This window comes from Bison bison, unplaced genomic scaffold (genome assembly GCF_000754665.1).
Source record: "Bison bison bison isolate TAMUID 2011002044 unplaced genomic scaffold, Bison_UMD1.0 scf7180017864297, whole genome shotgun sequence".
NCBI lineage: Eukaryota > Metazoa > Chordata > Mammalia > Artiodactyla > Bovidae > Bison > Bison bison.
The window spans coordinates 8,397,961-8,416,853 of NW_011494869.1; positions in this window are offsets into that span (position 1 = coordinate 8,397,961).

Consider the following 18,893-nt stretch of genomic DNA (forward strand, 5'->3'; position numbering starts at 1 on the left):
AGACAGCCCTTGGACTGCAAGGAGATCCAACCAGTCCATCCTAAAGGAGATCAGTCCTGGCTGTTCATTGAAAGGACTGATGCTAAAGCTGAAACTCCAATACTTTGGCCACCTGATGAGAAGAGCTGTCTCATTAGAAAAGACCCTGGTGCTGGGAGGGATTGGGGGCAGGAGGAGAAGGGGATGACAGAGGATGAGATGGCTGGATGGCATCACCAACTCGATGGACATGAGTCTGAGTAAACTCTGGGAGTTGGTGATGGACAGGGAGGCCTGGTGTGCTATGATTCATGGGGTCGCAAAGAATCAGACGTGACTGAGAGATTGAACTGAACTGAACTGAAGTATGTGACAATTAGAAAGAAACAAAAAGACAAGACTATGTTTGATTTGTTATATTGAAGTTGCTAAGTTTATTATATATACATACATATCTTTCAGTGTTTAAAATCTCCATGATAGTTCTGTGAGATAGTTTTTATTACCTTTATTATTGAGATGAGGAAACAGACACAAATATTTTGCTAAATCACATAGCTATGAAAAGGTGAAGGAGGCTTGAAACAAACTTTGTCCCTTTAACTCCCAAATCTGTGCTTTTTTGGGTCAGTTATTCACAAATTGGGCTTCCCTGAGAGCTCAGTTGGTATACATGTGTTCATTTGGTGTTGGCTTCTGTTGAGAACTCATTTCTGAGTAGACTTTATCTCATATTTCAACAGTGTTGATAGATAAAGAGATATATTGTCACATGGTTGGCCTCAATATTTCCCCTTATTCATGAGTATATGTAGACTTCTCTTGCATGGACATTAGACTTGGCCATGTGACTTGCCTTGGCCGATGTGCCATTGGCACCCATGACAAAAGCAGGCCTTGATAAACACCTGTGAGCCGGGATTTGTCCTCTTGAAACCCAGCCGCCATGTTATGAGGAAGCCCAAGCTAGCCACAGGGTAGGCTTTCAGGGAACTAAAGCAAATGAAGAGCCCTGGTTGGACTCCCAGCTCACAGTGATCACCAACTGCCAGCTCACAGGTGATCACACAGTAGATGACAGTGACCCTTGTTGAAACCCAGTGAGTAGAGGAAACAGCCAGTGAGCCCAGCCAACCCATAGATTCATGAAAACTAGTAAAACTTTTGTTGTTTTAAGCCACTTAAATTTGGGTAAAAGACTTTGATGCTAGGAAAGATTGAGGGCAGGAGAAGAAGGAGATGACAGAGGATGAGATGGTTGGATGGCATCACTGACTCAGTGGACATGAATTTGAGCAAACTCCAGAAGATAGTGAAGGACAGGGAAGCCTGGCATGCTGCAGTCCACAGGAGTCACAAAGAGTTGGACACAACTTAGCAGCTGAACTAAAACAATGAATTTGGGGATGACTTGTTATCTAGGAGTAGATGACTGATACACTACAAGTGAAAAATTTTAAGTACCAGGATAAATTTAGCACATAGTAGGTGCTTAATTAAAATGGGTATGAGCAAGAAGGGGTAAGTTCTGTCTCTTGTCATTCAGATTCCCTTATGACTGTCCACTGTAGCCTTCTACTTTATGAAGACAAGCTCTCTGTTGAACGGGATCTATCTGTACCACAGGCCAGCAATCCTGACTCAGAGCAGTCCTTCCTAGAGGGCAGATGGTACCGTTCCATGGCAGAGTGGGCATTGTCCTTTAGAAAATGCCAGATCCTTTATAAGCTGGAGAGTTAGAGTCCCTGCTTGGTAATTGCCCTGCCCCCTGCTAGTGCTTCCATTATTGGCTCCCATAATAAAGCTCAGTCTCATGCTCATTTTTTAGCTTCCTAAATGGAGCCTGCCATGGAACAGCCATTTGTATTGGGATCTTAGGCAACCATGGCTGTTCCCAGCCTCAGCAGCCCCACCGCCACTGCCTCAGTTGAGGTCCCCGTCATCTCTCCCTTGGATAATTACAGCTGCCCCTAACAAGTCTCCTAGCATCTTGGCTTACAAGCCTCCATTCCATTCTCTATAGCAGGCAGTAGGCCATTTCTAAAGCACAAATTGAATCGTTTCACTCTGGTTTTTTAAAGTCCCTCCAAAAGGCTCCCCACTGTCTAAAAGCAGTGTCTCTCAAACTGGATTAATGAGCGTTTTGTAGAATATGGGCTAGGAACGAGATTCGTAGTTCAATTTGGCAAATCCTGGGTGAAACAGAGTTTTCCAGGTATTTGTGTGTGTGTGTGTGTGTGTGTGTGTGTGTGTGAGATAGGACTTCTCAGAGCATTCAGTATGCTGATACAGATCAAGATTCTTCAAAAGGGGTGATATAAAATGCAACATTTACTAAACTTACTTTCTTGGAAGGCTGTCTTTGGTTCATTGAGTTAAGGTTTAGAATTTTTGAAATAATAATTCCAAGTTCCTTCATTTGACATGCAAGCTTCTTCATGATCTGACCCCAGCTTATCTCTTCAACTCAAATCCCTACATTTTCCCCAAGTTATTGCTTATGAGAACTTAATGCTTTTGCATCCACATTCCTTGCACCCCAAATCTCTTCTGTCTCCTAGCCTAGTTAATTTTTATTCATCCTTCAAATCTCAAGTCAGTCTTCCCTCCTTTGGGAAATATCCTGTCCTCACTCTACTCCACCCCACTCACCCCAGCCTCACCACCCTGACCTGAATTATATGTTCACCTCACATCATCCCATGATTTTTCCTGTTACAGTAACTTCTACACAGCCTTATTACTGCCTGCTAGTCTTTCCTTCTGTCTCCTTAGCACTTAAGTGTTTATTGAATAAATAAGCACTGAAAAAAAGAACAAATTTTGAGACATATGCTGTTGACTAAGAACTTCTGAGAGCAGGAATGTTTGTAGTAGGTATTTTTTCAGGTACCAATCCACCCATGGTCCAAACATATCTTCATGTTAATCTTACTCCATAGATGGTCTTTGGGATGCTAACTCCTTGGACCACATAAAATCATGTGAACAAAACTGGGCATAGTCAATTTAACTCTCTGAAACTTTGGACTTGACAGTTGCTGGAATGTTGAACTACAGAAAACATAGACTCCAGAGCTCTGGTGATCATTCTATGTGGGAACAGATGGGAACAATGGGAGCAGAGCTAGAGCAGAAGTGTGAATGCTCAGATGTTCCTTAGAAATAAGCCAAGATGGGGAGAGATGGTGGCCTGTGTTGCTAACTGGTCTTACATGCTCCTTTCAGTGGTAGCTGAAGCCTGGCTCTGTTGGTGCCTGTGTTTCAGTTATAAGTGTACCATTCTGATGAATTTCCTTTTTCCCACTCCAGTTTGTCTGAAAGGGGTTCCTGTTATGTGTTACCAGTAGGGTCTTGACTAAGCAACATTCAGTTTGCTTTCCTTGAAAAGCTCAAATGTGGATGGCCTTATCCTCATGCTTCTCTTTGTCATGGCCACGTTGTGAATATTAATGGAAGTACTTAGGCAGGTCGATTGTGCATTGAGAATATGAAATATGTGTGTCACTTAAAAACAAATGATTGTCAACATAGCGTCTGGGCTGAATTAGTCTCACCCAGCTTGTCACAGTTGATCTGAAAGGGAAGCTGTGACAATGAGTCTGTGCCAGACTTTATGCTTCCCGAGGTCAGGACCTAAACATGCAGATTCAAGAATGTGCTTTCTGACTAATGATTTGTTATCATTAACTTGATGCACTGGTGGATTTATAGAGAGGAAAATGTTAATAAAAAGGTTCTTTGAGCTGCATTTCTGCTTTGCTGAGCTGTCATTCCATTAAGCAAATTTGAGGCAACGTAATTGCTACAAGATTCTCCATATTTGCAAATGAATTTGTGACATTATTTGGGAGATGAATGGGTTTTTACCTTGACTTATTGGACTAAATCCATCTTGTTTTCAGGAGATGTGCTGATTATGGTTTTCCATGAGCTTGCAGGGTTGCTAAAGCAGTTTGCTGTTGACAAGATAGCAGACAGATAGGCCTGATTTAGATCTAGACACTGTCCCTTACTAATGGTGTGACCATGGCGCAGTTGCTTTTCAGAGCCTCAGTTCCCTCATCTGTCACGTGGGCCCATTGTTAATACTTGGCTTATGGGGGTTCAATGATAAATTTGATGATGTGAGACATTTCTCTGAAGAAGACATACAGATGGACAGCAGGCACATGGAAAGATACTCAGCACCCCTAATTATTAGAGAAATGCAAATCAGAAGCACAGTGAGGTACCACCTCACGCCAGTCAGAATGACAATCATTATAAAGTCTACAAATACCAAGTGCTGGGGAGGGTATGGGGGAAAGGGACCCTCCTACTCCTACATTGTTGGGGGGAATGCAAATTGGTGCCACCACTAGGGAAACACAGTATGGAATTTCCTCCAAAAACTAAAAAGAAAGAGTTGCATTTGATCTAGGAGTCTCACTCCTGGGCCTATATCCAGAGAAAACCATAATTTGAAAAGATGCTTGCACAGCAGTGTTCATTGTAGCACTATTTACAACAGCCAGGACATGGAAGCAGCCTAAATGTCCATGACAGATGAGCGGATAAAGATGTGCTGTATGTGTGTACACACATACACAGTGGAGTATTATTCAGCTGCAAAAAGAATGAAGTAATGCCATTTGCAACTATGTGGATGGACCTGTAGATGATCATAGTAAGTGAAGTAAGTCAGAAAGAGAAGACAAATACCACATGATATCACTTATATGTAGAATCTAAACTCTGACACAAATGAGCATATCTACAAAACAGAAATAGACTCACAGATACAGAAAACAGACTTGTGGTTGTCAAAGGGGAGGTGGGAAGGGGTGGCAAGGGTTGGGGGTTTGGGATTAGCAGAGGCAAGCTATTATACTTAGAATGGATAAGCAACAAGATTCTACTGTAGAGCACAGGGAACCATATGCAACATCCTGCTACAAACCATAATGGAAGTATTTATGTTTATGTATATGTGTAACCGAGTCCCTTTGCTGTACAGCAGCAAGTAACACAACCCTGTAAATACAGGTAACATGTATACATCAACATTTTTTTAAAATTTTGATGATGTGTGTTAAAAACAAACTGGCATCCAGTAATTAGTAGTTAATTCCTCTTAAACTGTCTTTTGATCATGCCTTTAGAGCAAGAAGGAAATTTGCAATGAACACAAATATACGCAGATCTAATGTGTGACTACAAATGTAGGATTGGGGCCACACCTGGCTGGGGTGAAGGGTGCTGGAGTAGTTGCCCTCCCCCCACACGCCTGTGACAGGTAGCATCCAGTAGGGGCAAGACTGAGCCCATATAAGTCGCAGTCAAAGCATAGCCATCCCAGACTTTAGCTTCATGATCATAAAGTGCATGTTCGAAACCCAGGGAATAGGCTGGGGTCACATGTGAGTACCATATAGTCATTTTAATTGCCTGATGGACATGGTGTTTGAAGCACTTGTAGTTTTAGAATGTTCTGTGGGATTCTAATTCCTTTCCCGAAAGAATCTGACAAGAAGCAATTTATGAAAGTAGTGTGAAGCTGGGGATGATATGGAATTTAGCATAAAACTTGCATTCTGGTTATTCTGACTAGTTCCGGTTTCTTTGCCCTTGGGCTCATTATTTCACCACATGAATCCTGTTTCTGTATCTTTAAGATGAAGATAATATCACCATGTGACACAAATACATGTTTATTCATTCATCCAACAAATGATATCCGCAGGGCCAGGGATCTAGCAGTGAATAAACAGAAACAATCTTAACCTCCACTGGGGGAGGAGGTGAGATAATAAACCTCTTAAAAAAGTCAACTTTAGAGTTTGTCGGATAGTGGTAGCTGACTTCCCAGGAGTGAAACAGTTCAGGGAAGAAAGACTTCAAATGTCAGCAGGAGGTGGGGTCATCACTGTGGAACAGAGTGGCGGGGCTAGAACATCGGCAGAAGGTGGTATGTGAATAAAGACCTGAGGAAGTGAGGGAGCGGCACTTGATGATGCTGGGGCAGGGTGAGAGCATCCCAGGCAGAGGCACAAGTGGGGGCAAAGAACTTGAAGTGGGAGTAGATCTGGAGAGTCTGAGGTGGCCAGAGTGGAGTCAGCGAGGAGGAGAGAGCAAGAGCTGAGGAGGAGAGAAGCAAGAGCTGAGCATGGAATGGTAGGCAGGACAGACAGCTAGGTAGGCCTTGTGGACCTTTGTCAGGACTTTGACTTTTCCCCGTGAGTGCGATGGGAAACCAGTCACTGGAGAGTGAGGAGATCCATTAACAGTACAGGCTGATTTATGCTTAACAGTATTATCTCGACCCCCAGTGCCCTTAAAGGGAAGCCACAGACCTTTGGAAATGTGGCTGATGAGACAGAGGGTCTGACTTTTCCTTCTTATTTCATTTGAATTACTCTAAATTTTAAAATAACTTGTTGATTTGGTTGCATTGGGCCTTAGCTGTGGCACGTGCAGGCTTCGTGGCATCAGGCAGGGTCTTCCTCTGCTCTGTGCAGACTTCTCTGGCTGTGCTGTATGGGCTCGGAAGTTGTGTCACAAGGGCCCTCTAGTTGTGGCACGTGGGCTCCACTGCTTGCGGGCTCAGTGGTTTTGCCTGTGGGCTTAGTCGCACCACGGCAGGTAGGATCTTAGTTCCCCATTGTTCTTTGTTGTTGGTTCCCTGACCAGAGATCAAACCTGTGTCCCCTGCGTTGAACCACAGACCACCAGGGAAGTCCTTAACAATGATTTCTTCATTCGGTGATTGGAAAACTTTTAAGTGTGTTTGGAACAACTTGGGTATGTGAATGTCTTTTTTCAGCTTTATATTTATGAGTTCTAAATATAGATCAGGTATTTCCAATAACATTTTTACCATCTGAATTGAAACGTTCTATAATTGTAAAAGATACTTCTCATTTGTAAAACATAGAATGAAAAAAACTAAGGTTCAAAAGCCTCAGTGATGCTGTTATATTCACTGTATGTTTAAATAATAATATTTTGAATCTATTGAGTTCAGTTCAGCTTAGTCGCTCAGTCATGTCCGACTCTTTGCGACCCCATGAACTGCAGCACACCAGGCTTCCCTGTCCATCACCAACTCCCGGAGTTCACTCAAACTCATGTCCATTGAGTTGGTGATGCCATCCAGCCATCTCATCCTCTGGCGTCCCCTTCTCCTTCTGCCCCCAATTCCTCCCAGCATCAGGGTCTTTCCCAATGAGTCAACTCTTCTCATCAGGTGGCCAAAGTATTGGAGTTTCAGCCTCAGCATCAGTCCTTCCAATGAATACCCAGGACTGGTCTCCTTCAGAATGGGCTGGTTGGATCTCCTTGCAGTCCAAGGGACTCACAAGAGTCTTCTCCAGCACTGCAGTTGAAAAGTGCCGAAAAAAATTCTTCAGCACTCAGCTTTCCTCACAGTCCAGCTCTCACATCTATACATGACCACTGAAAAAACCATAGCCTTGACTAGACGGACCTTTGTTGGCAAAGTAATGTCTCTGCTTTTGAATATGCTATCTAGGTCGGTCATAACTTTCCTTCCAAGGAGTAAGCGTCTTTTAATTTCATGGCTGCAATCACCATCTGCAGTGATTTTGGAGCCCCCCAAAATAAAATCTGACACTGTCTCCACTGTTTCCCCATGTATTTCCCATGAAGTGATGGGACCAGATGCCATGATCTTAGTTTGCTGAACGTTGAGCTTTAAGCCAACTTTTTCACTCTCCACTTTCACTTTCATCAAGAGGCTTTTTAGTTCCTCTTCACTTTCTACCATAAGGGTGGTGTCATCTGCATATCTGAGGTTATTGATATTTCTCCTGGCAATCTTGATTCCAGTTTGTGCTTCTTCCAGCCCAGCGTTTCTCATGATGTACTCTGCATATAAATTAAATAAGCAGGGTGACAATACACAGCCTTGATGTACTCCTTTTCCTATTTGGAACCAGTCTGTTGTTCCATGTCCAGAATCTATTAGGTTTTATATAATATAGTAATGCTAATTTCACCTGCTTTTTTTTTTTACATTTTTAAAATATAACGCCTGCAAAATTATGAGTGGCAAACATGGCTCACGATTAGAGAGCAGTGATGCAGAAAAAGTTGTGCACTACGTTTTGTTTATGTGAATGAATTTATTCATTCTGTCATTCATTCTTTCATTACAAATGTACTGGGTGCTTTCCATGGGTGGAGCACTGTGCTCCTAGAGAGAGGTTTGGGTGACCCCAAGCTGAGCACAGAAGAATTGATGCTTTTGAACTGTGGTGTTGGAGAAGACTCTTGAGAGTCCCTTGGACTGCAAGGAGATCCAACCAGTCCATCCTAAAGGAGATCAGTCCTGGCTGTTCATTGGAAGGACTGATGTTGAAGCTGAAACTTCAATACTTTGTCCACCTGATGGGAAGAGCTGACTCATCTGAAAAGATCCTGATGCTGGGAAAGATTGAGGGCAGGAGGAGAAGGGGATGACACAGGCTGAGATGGTTGGATGGCATCACCGACTCAATGGACATGAGTTTGGGTAAACTCCGGGAGTTGGTGATGGACAGGAAGGCCTGGCATGCTGTAGTTCATGGGGTCGCAAAGAGTCTGACATGACTGAGCGACTGAACTGAACTGAACTGCCCTCATGGGACTTCTGTTTTAGGAGAGCAAGACAAAAAAAAAAAATCAAATAATGCAAAATCATGCTAAGTGCTATGGAAGCAAAAATAATGGTATGAGAAAAAGCAGGGAGGGGACTTTGGGTGAACTGTGGAGGCAGCCTCTCAGGGGACCTGAGGAATTACTGCTGCTGGAGGATTATTACCAAATTGCCACGCAGAAGTGCTTTTTAAACCCTCAAGTGCTGTCACAATGAGTTATTGTTAATATCTGTGTTCTTAGGGGCGAGGCATTCGGCTGGAATATGATCCCCTGGAGAACAGAGACCGAGTCTCAGTTAACATTTCACAAGGGTGTCTGCCTGGTGTCAGACACTTTTGAGGTGTTTTCGAGGATGTGAAGCTCCAGGGATGCCTGGGGAGATAGCTGCTGCTGCTGCTAAGTCCCTTCAGTCATGTCCGACTCTGTACAACCCCATAGATGGCAGCCTGCAGGTTCCAGATTCCACCGAGTTTAGTTGGAAGGAAAATGCAGTGGTTCAAATAGGAGTCAGGTGTCCTCCAGGCTGAATAAATGGTTTGCAAGGGGGTGTGGTAGGGATCCTAGGCAGGTGAAGCCCGAGTGAGTGGAGAAGATGCTTAGAGAAAGAGGATGTAACCTGTGGGTCTGAAGCCTGTGGGAGCTTTGAGAGGTGGAGAGGAGCGGGGAGGGTGTTCAGGACAGGAGGCAAGGACAAGCAGACATTTGAAAGTGGGATCTGTGGCCAAGACTAAGGATGCTCCCAGGAAAGAGGGGGAACGATTGCTATTTGACTCTGTCCTTTGCAGCCAAAATGGTGGGTCTGGTCTTTTGAGTTCTGAGAAGTCACTAAATATATGGCTCCAGAGAGAAATGAGATCTAAATATAGATTGGGTCTTTCTAATAAAAATGTACCATCTGAATTGAGTTACTCTGTAATTGTAAAAGCATTCCAGATTTTGAAAATTTAGGATGGAAAAAAGGAAAAAGAAAACTCAATTATATTTTTTATATTTATTCTGTGTTGAAATAATATTTGGATATATTGGGTTAAATAGGTTATAGTAACATTACTTTCACCCGTTTCTTTTTACTTTTGTTTTAAAGTAACAACCAGAAAATTTTAAATTACAAGCACTGTGTATGCATGTGTGCATGCTCAGCTGTGTCCGACTCTTTGCGACCCCATGGACTGTAGCCCACCAGGCGCCTCTGTCTATAGGATTTTCCAGGCAAGAATGCTGGAGTGGGTTGCCATTTCCTTCTCCAGGGGATCTTCCCAACCCAGGGGTCAAACCTGAGTCTCTTGAGTCTCCTGCATTGACAGGTGGGTTCTTTACAAATATTGCTCACATTCTGCTTCTGCTAGAGAATTCTGCTCATGGTGCTGCCATGGCCAGCACACCAGCAGGGGCAGCCTGGTCCCAGCCCAGCCTAGCTTTCCTCTCTGTGAAGGTCTTCAGATGGCTCTTGAATGTCAAGGGTTTCAGACACCCCTACAACTCCTTGCATGTGGACATCAGAGTCACAGCCCCATCTTCTTAATGAGATGCTTAGCTTTCTCATTGAAAGGGAGAAGTGGTTCCTTGATCAGATGCGCCTGTATTTCTTCCCACTGAGAGCCCTGGTTCCTTGCCACGTGTCGCTCTAGTGAAGCAGAGACGCTTGTCCTGCTTTTGTAAATCACATGCATGGGGAGTGAGATCTTTGGCTTCAGTTCACACAGTGTAGACAGGATCCAAACCTAGATCCTGGGCAAGTCCTCACCCTTGATGCAGTCGTCAGACCCTTGAAAATAATGCTTTCAGGGACTTCCCTCTCCCCATTTCTCAGGTGAAAAACTGAGACCCAGAGACAGAGACTTTGTCAGGGATCCTGCTACCACTGTCTTCATCACCAGCAGTTCCCTCCTAAGTGGAATTCCATGGAGAGAAAGATGGTTTACCCCCTCTGGAGCCAGGAAGAAATCTGGGGCCTCTCTTCTCCTAGCCCATTAATGTGGGACAGTAAATCCAATATTTTTTGGGCACTCATTTGAACCAGGAAAAATGCTGCCAAGGTGATGGTGGCCTGGTTGAGAGCGAACGTCCCCTTCCCAAATCCTGTGCGCACCCCTCCCCCTGTCTCCCGTGTGTCTGGCTTTCCTGCCTCCAGGGAGACTGGCAGCTGTGGACAGTGCAGGCTGGGTGGGGATGGCGCTGGCTCTGAGTGACACACAGAGGCCCTGGCTGCTACTGATCTCGTCCAGGATTCAGGGCTGGGAGCCAGGCGGGCGGAGATAGGCTCACCCTGGTGACAGGACCTCCTGCATGCTGTTTATAAGCACATCTCCTGCCATCTGGGCCCTGTCCCCATGCCTGGCCTCCATCCTGGGAAGCCGAGCTGTGTCACACACACACACACACACACACACACTGCACTTTGATGTGTCCCAGGCCAGAAACCTGGGTAGAAACCTGAGATGGAGCAAAAGGCTCGTCCCCAGGGATGACCATCCCCAGGCGTCGCCATAGACTCCTCGGAGCTCATCAGAGGCCCTACCCAGGGCTTGTTGGGAGGTGCTGGGCTCCCAGCTCTGCTGCCCCCAGCCCAGGGATGTGACAGCAGCTTGGCAACAGGATATACTGCTCCCCTCCCTAGTGTCACCTGTGGTCATGGCTCTCTGTTGATTGACAGCATTTCACATCCCTAAAAATTACATTCTTCATCTGAAAAGAAACACCCTGAAATGTTAGCAACAGTAAACGTCTTTGGGTGTTGAGTCTATGGATGATTTTTCTGTCTCTAATTTCTTTTTCTTTCTTCTGAACATTTTCTTCACGAAGCTATATTACTTTATAACAATAATATTGGAACAAAGGTTTCTCTTTTTTCCTGCCTAAAAGGCAGGCTATGACTTCCATGGAGCAGATTGTCTGCTTGGAGCAAAGATGAATGTTTCTGAATTTGCCCCAGACCCACCCACATCCCCACATGCTTCATCCTCCTTTTTGCTCCAACCCTATTTCTTCTTCCTGGCGGCTGCAGGGATGGTGGTGGTGGGGAATGGAGGGAAGGATGCCCTTCTCTCCATGCTGAGAGCTTTATATACTTTGTTTCACTTATTTGTCAGCAATAAAGCGGGTCATAAGAAAGACACACCATGGGGGAGGAGAGCCCTTTGAGGTTGGTTCTGGGCCCCCAGCAGCAGTTCGCGCATCCCTGCCCAGGGTTTGTCCCATGGCCGTGTCGCCTTCATCACACACCACGTGCTGTCACTACCACTCTTCTGCTGCAGCTCTGCTGCACCCTGCGGCTTCCGCTGGACATGTCCACTGTTGTCAGTCCTCCCCTTTTGCAGATTGTATTAGTCGTGATTCTCTTTTACCTGACCTGGGAATGTGACTCTCTGACCTCATCTCTGGAGCTTTCTCTTTCTCCACTTTGTCCAGTGAAAGGAGGAACAACCAGCTAGCTTCATTATGTCTGTTGTTTTACCAAAAATGTTTGCAAGTATCAGATGCACAGTCATCCAGCCCACGCTTAGTGTAAGTGGTTGATGAGGAGGATGCAGTGCTGGTGCCGTGTGTATTGCTGCTATCACATGACGGCTGTGGACCGCCAGTGGTCTCTTTACTCCTGGAACTACAGTCAGTAGTGTTTTTACATCTAGTCAGATTAGAGAGCCAATTCCATAAACCCCATAACCAATTCAGGAAACTCATCCTTGTCTATTTCTCTGTCAGTCTGGAAGGACATCATTGTTGAGCTGTCAAGAAGAAAAGCTATCATGGCTTCTAGTTCTTTGACAAAACCTCAGATGTGTGGCCTTCTGTCCCATCATTTCATATTGTTGGAGCATTTATTGTCTCCCTGGGAGATGCAACTTTGTGTATGTTTGCTATGGCTGAACCAAGAAAGAAGGCATATGCATATTTCTACAGAAATTATGATTCCATAAAAGATTTTGAGGAGATGATAAGGCAAGTATGTTTCAGAGTGCAAAGTGATTTTGGAGGAGAAAGAATTTCTTTGCGTTGAGTTCCATGGAAGTTTGTCACTGACCTTTGTTCTTGTTTGGACTTCCCTGCTGGCTCCAACTGGTAAAGAATCCGCCTGCAATGAGGGAGACATGGGTTCGATCCCTGGGTTGGTAAGATCCCTTGGAGAAGGCAAAGGCTACCCACTCCAGTATTCTGGCCTGGAGAATTTCATGGACTGTATAGTCCATGGGGTTGGAAAGAGTCGGACACTACTGAGTGACTTTCACTTTGTTCTTGAACTATGAAAATATGAACTATGACTATCTGGGCTAAGGAATAGTTTCTCTTGATAAATAAGTGATTAACAAATACCACGGACACCAAAAAAGTAATCCTTAAAGTTCTGTTCCTCTGGAATCACTCTTGGTTTCAAAATCTATGTTAGTCATGGTTCTGCAGAGAAGCATAACCGATAGAATCTATCCATCATCTGTGTGTCTGTCTGTCTACGGAATTAGTTCACGTGATTGTGGAGGCTGAGAAGTCCCAGTCGGCAAGCTGGACACCCAGGAGAACTGTTTTTGCTTCCAGTCCACATCCGAAGGCCTGAGAACAAGGAGGACAAGTGGTGTTAGTTCCAGTTCAAGGCCAGGAGAAGACTGATGTCTCCACTCGTGTAGTCAGAACAGGCAGAGTTCCCTTTTATTCAGCCTCTGTGTTCTATTCAGGCCTTTGATTGATTAGGCCCCTATTCAAGGCCTAATGAAGTCCACCCTCATAACGGGGTACAATCTACTCAGTCTAGTGATTTCTCTTGGTAACCAGAGCATTTCTCAGAATATCTATTTACCAAGCTGAGTGGACGAGAAATCACGCATGTATTATGGTGTATGTGTGTATGTGTATGTATGGTAGTGTTTAATCACTAAGTTGTGTCTGACCCCTTGTGACCTCATGAACTGTGACCTTCCAGGCTCCTCTGTCCATGGGATTTCCCAGGAAAGAATACTAGAATGGGTTTCCATTTCCTTCTCCAGGGGATTTTATCTTTCCAACCCAGGGATCACACCTGTGTCTCCTTCCATTGGCAGGTGAATTCTTTACTGCTGAGTCACCAGGGAAGCCCTGTGTGTATATATAAGCAGACATCTATATAATTTATTGAATTTTATTTAATTAGTAACTTTTATATACTAAAATTATATTTTTGCATAATAATGAGCATATTCAAAATAGTTTACCTCTGGAAGGCAGAAAAGGAAACGAGATTAGATAGGGATTCACAGAGGCTTCAAATTTATCTATAATATTTTACTTCTCAATAAAATGCTATGATTTTATTAAGCTGGGCAGTTGGGAACCAGGTGTATTTTATATTATCTCAATATGTTATGACATGTTGAAGATATTTACAATGTAAAAGGAAGGAAGGGAGTGAGGGAGGGAAAAAGGAAGGATGGAAAGTAGGGGGAAAGGGGCAAGAACAGAGGAGACCAGGTGACACCCAGAATGATGCCAAAATCAGGCCACAGAACCAGCTGGGAGGAGCCCCTGCCACCACTGTCCCCAGAATGTCAACCATGGCCCCAACACCATTGCCACCCACTTCCAGCATAGAGTCTCTGTGGTCCCCCGTCCCTGGGTCTTTGTGTTGCCAGCTCCCCATCCCATTCAGGCACATCCCAGATTACACACCTCACTCTAGATGCCCAGGGGGAGGGGGAGGAGAAAGGAGGTAGTTTGCATTTTCACCTTCTCTAGGGAGAGGCGGTCCCTGATGCATAATGTGGAGAGTTTCTGTAGCGCAAGAAGGGTATGAAGGTTCAAATAACAGCCCCAAATTAAAAGCCCAGTGCCAACCATGCCTGGGAAGACTGGGTTCCCTCTGCAAGATCCCAAGCTGGGTCTTGGACCACCAATCCTTCCTTCCATCCCGGCCCATCCCCCACCCTATGCTCCCAGAGGGGCAGATGTCTTCAGCCCAACTTGATGGACACAAGAGAACTGCACTTGCCAGAAGCAAAGACTGAAATCCACATCTGCTTAACTTCCAGTTAAGAGAGGCACTTCCCATAGAAGCTTGCACCTCCTCTCGCTGGTTTCACCCTTATCACAGATTTGGTTCCTTCTAGCGCTCGCTTCATCCTTGCCAAGGGGGAAAGGCCAAAGAAGAGGTGAACTTTTCCTTTGTTGTCCTGCATCAGAATACTTTGGTGAGCATTGGCTTTACCAAAGCAAACATGGCAGCAGACAACCAGACATGGCATTGAACAGAGACCTATGCGAGAGCAGGCATTTTCTTTTTTGCCCAGTCAGTGACCATGGGTGTTTCCAGGAGCTGGGACTCTCTTCACATTGTTCTGGGTGAACATCTGTATCAATAGTCCACCAATAGAAAAGACTAAAGATCTTGAGTGCAAATATGAAAAGGGGCGGGGCCAGGGTACAGACGTGCCTAAAGAGAAGGTGCCTTGGCGCCAAAGACATGGGTTGTATGCAGAACACCGACCCTTCTTCAAACCATCCGACTGTGTATTCAAGGCTCAGAGAAGAGTCACATTTTCTCAAAATTCAGTAAGAGGCATCTTTCTTTTCAATCTCCTGCCTTTGTGTAGCAGACGCAATACTCTAGTGACAAATACAGGTGAATTGAATTTTGTTTTGTTTTTTTCCCCATAATAATTGCATACAGCAGAAAACTAATGTGTTAGTTATCAGAGGTGGCAATAAGCATAATGCCTGATCCCGAACTTGAAATTGCATAACTTCAGCCAAATGGCTTTTGATTGAATTGCACATTTATTTTCCTTGTCTTTTTTTTTTTTCTCTCTTCTTTTTGTGAAATCTCCATTTACCTGTGATGATCATAGCTTATTAGTGGGCTACTTTGGAGCACACTAAAATGAGAACACTCTCATTTAATGCACCACTGCCTTACCCACAGGCTCTTAGATGCTCACCCTGAGGCCTTTAGCATTTATCTCTCCAAACCTAGACTCTAGGATATATGTTTTTCCAATTCATTTTTTTAATGCACAGAATCAGAGCCTATGTGTCTATTCAGGAGAATGGGGGCTTTTTCAGTGAGTAGAGCCCGGTATTGAAAATGGATATCACTTGAGCATTTCCTATGTGCCTGGTGCTTTATATAGATTATATCTAATCCTCACATCATCTGAGGAAGGGAGATATTATCCTCACTTAACTGATTACAAAACAGCATGTTAAAGGAGATGATAGACTGGAAGGATGAGAGAAAAAGAAGGATAAACAATAAACCCTGGGGTTTGGCCTCAACACAAGGTGGATGGTGTTGCCCTTAAGAGCCGGAAACCTGGGTAACAGGGATTAACTGTGGGGTGAAGATCAAAGGGATGGTTTAGAAGTCATTTAATTTGAGAAGCCCCACTATAGGCCAAGTGGAAATGTCAGTCACAGGGTTGATGAATATAAGAGTTAAGAGAGTATTGAACTTTTGTGCTGGCCTTGGAATCAGTGTACCTAAGTAACCACACTCAGTGCCAGCTGGCTGGCAAGTGTCTGAGCCCAGAGTGCCCCCCAACCCCTTGCTGGGCTTTGTGATTGCAAAGCCCAGCTTCCCCCTCTGTCCCTTATACCCTACTCCTGAGCCCAGGGGGAGGACGGATGACATTCAGAGTCAGTCACCCTTGCTGAGGCCTTTAGGCTGGGAAATAACTGTAGATTTTACAACTGCAGGAAAGGATAAATTTATCAAAGCAGCATATACATTTCTATGCCTCATTTAATTCCACCTAAACACAATAGAAGATTGGAAGCTGAAATTCCCCCATGAGAGATTTCACTTCCTTGCTTTAAATCAGAATTATCATGAGAATTGCCATCTCATCCCGTCAGCCAGAGCTCTCTGATTCTTCTCAGAGTTCTCACAGATATTCTTACTCCTATTTCCACTGAAAAGGACTCTGAAATTTGGTGCTTAGAATGCCGTGTAATCTCCTTTCCTTTGATTTTGGTCCAGACCAGCTCAATTTAGAGCACATTTATTAAAAATGTATATGTGTCCAATCTGATGGAGAGAAACAAGGGTGTGTGCATTATTCCCTAAAATGAAAGTTATGATGTGAGGTCTGTCTAAGAATCCTATTAGGGTAGACTGTAATTGCATGACCATCAAATGAAGCTACATTAAACCACTTGTAGCTGGACATTGTTAACTACCTTTAAGGAAACCAGCTACACCATGAGCCTGTCTGGCAGTAATGGCAGTAAATGTGGGTTTTGGTCCTGAAGGTGGTTTCTGGTTATCATGGGTATATGGCATGGCTCAAGAGGGACTTACTCTTAAGACAGAAGAAGGATGTCTATCTGCGAGACATCATAGGAGAACAGAATGAGGAGTTAAAATGAAGTCAACGCCTGGGCATATAACACCAAAAGAACTTTGCGGATGGAGTTGAGGGGGCATTTGAGGCCACCATTCAGCCTGGGTAACATTAGTCCACATAAAGTTACCATAAACACATGAGTGCATATAAACAAGTTTAAAAATTGGGGATTTGAACTTCACAAAAGCACTGGTCCCTTCAGTACCTTCTCTTGAATTTTTGCACTGTCTCTAAACACTGAGATTGTCAAGAGAAACCAGTCATGTCATCTTTGAGTCTAATATCCTTTGGTAGTTATTCTTTAGAGCAAAAATCAAGCTTTGGTGTAGAATTCCAGGTCTTTATCCATCTGGCCTCATTTCACCCAACTCAGCTGCTGCTGCTGCTGCTAAGTTGCTTCAGTTGTGTCCGACTCTGTGCGACCCCATAGACGGCAGCCTCCCAGGCTCCCCCATCCCTGGGATTCTCCAGGCAAGAACACTGGAGTGGGTTGCCATTTCCTTCTCCACACCCAACTCAGAGTTCCCACCAAATCACCTTGGCTGTCCCACTGTCTCCACTTCTTCTACCAAAGGATTTTTGCTCCCATTTCTCTGTGTCCACTCAGCAGTCCTTCATCCTTTGGAGCAGCTGGCTCTGTGTTGCTTTTGTTCAGCAGCCCCTGCAGCTCCTTGAGCGAGGAAGCTTGTCTCTCATCCATGAACCACTAGGGCTCACACAATGACCCCATGATCAGGTACTCTTCTAGCCCAGCCCCAGGATTGTTGGCTTCTCCAGCAGGTGTTTACACAGCGGTCACACTTTCCCCCAGGCTATCAGATGAGTATCCCTGACCTCAAGCTTCTCTCAGGGTCACCAGTCCGCCAGGGAGGCTGGGCTCTAGGGCTTTCCAGTTGAGTCTCTAGGGACATGGAGTCTAAAGGAAACTTGCTTCAAAGCCTTGAGACCACAGACAGTTCTTGGCCAATTCTAATGAGAAGGTGCCTGTTGGCCTCCCTTTACCAGGTCATCTGGGGAAGGGTTTTCTAAACGTAAAGGATCTGGGTCCTCGGCTCTCATGCCTGTATAGGTAGAGGGAGCCAGCCAAAGGAGATGAGTGACTCCAGTGGACTGCTTGTCAAGGTAGTCAGTTCCAGGTTCTCTCCTAAAAAGTCTTAGTAAAGGAAGACAGAGTGACTCAGAGCTGTTTCCTCAGAAACACGGGCAGGGCTGACCCTCCCTATACTGTCATTTTTGTACCATTTGTGTCACACGCCTGCTCCTCGCTGGATGCTCTACCTCGGTTACCTCCCTACATCTACACACACACCAGTGAGTTCTGAGTCTGCCCTGGACACGAGGTCCCACTGGAGGACTTGACGTCTGACTGTCTCCACCTGCAGAGAAAAGGAATGGTGTCCATGGAGTGCTGAGGGTCCCTGGGAAGGGGGTGCAAGTGAAGGTTACAGACCAGCCAAGATCGAGAGTCAAATGCCCACTGTGTCTACAAAGACTGAGCTCTTTTTCCGAGATCCTTACTGTGGCCAGACCAGACCCTGGTCTGCATCCTTTATATACAATACCTCCTTCTTCCGCCCTGACCCCCCACCACTTTAGCATCCTCAAAACCACTCTGAAGGGGCCACTGTGACCATTCACAGAGCAAAAGGAATGGATTGTTCAGTAACTTCCCCTGAATCTCATGGTTAGTAAATGCTGAAGCTGGCATTTAACTCAGGATCTGCCAGGTCAGAGTTCGAGTCCAGCCACCATGATAAGAGGCGGCCTTTGGAACCCGGGAGACTGGGTTTTCTTCTTCGCCTCACACAACTGAGCATGGAACATAGTTCTCTTAGCAGTATGTGTTGGCATAGAAATCCACACTATGTTCTTTGCAGTTTTGATCCAAGGTTCAGGAGTCCTCTGAGTTCAAGGTCAAACACATGACATTCACTCATGTGAGAAATACATTGCTGTCCATCTCTGGGT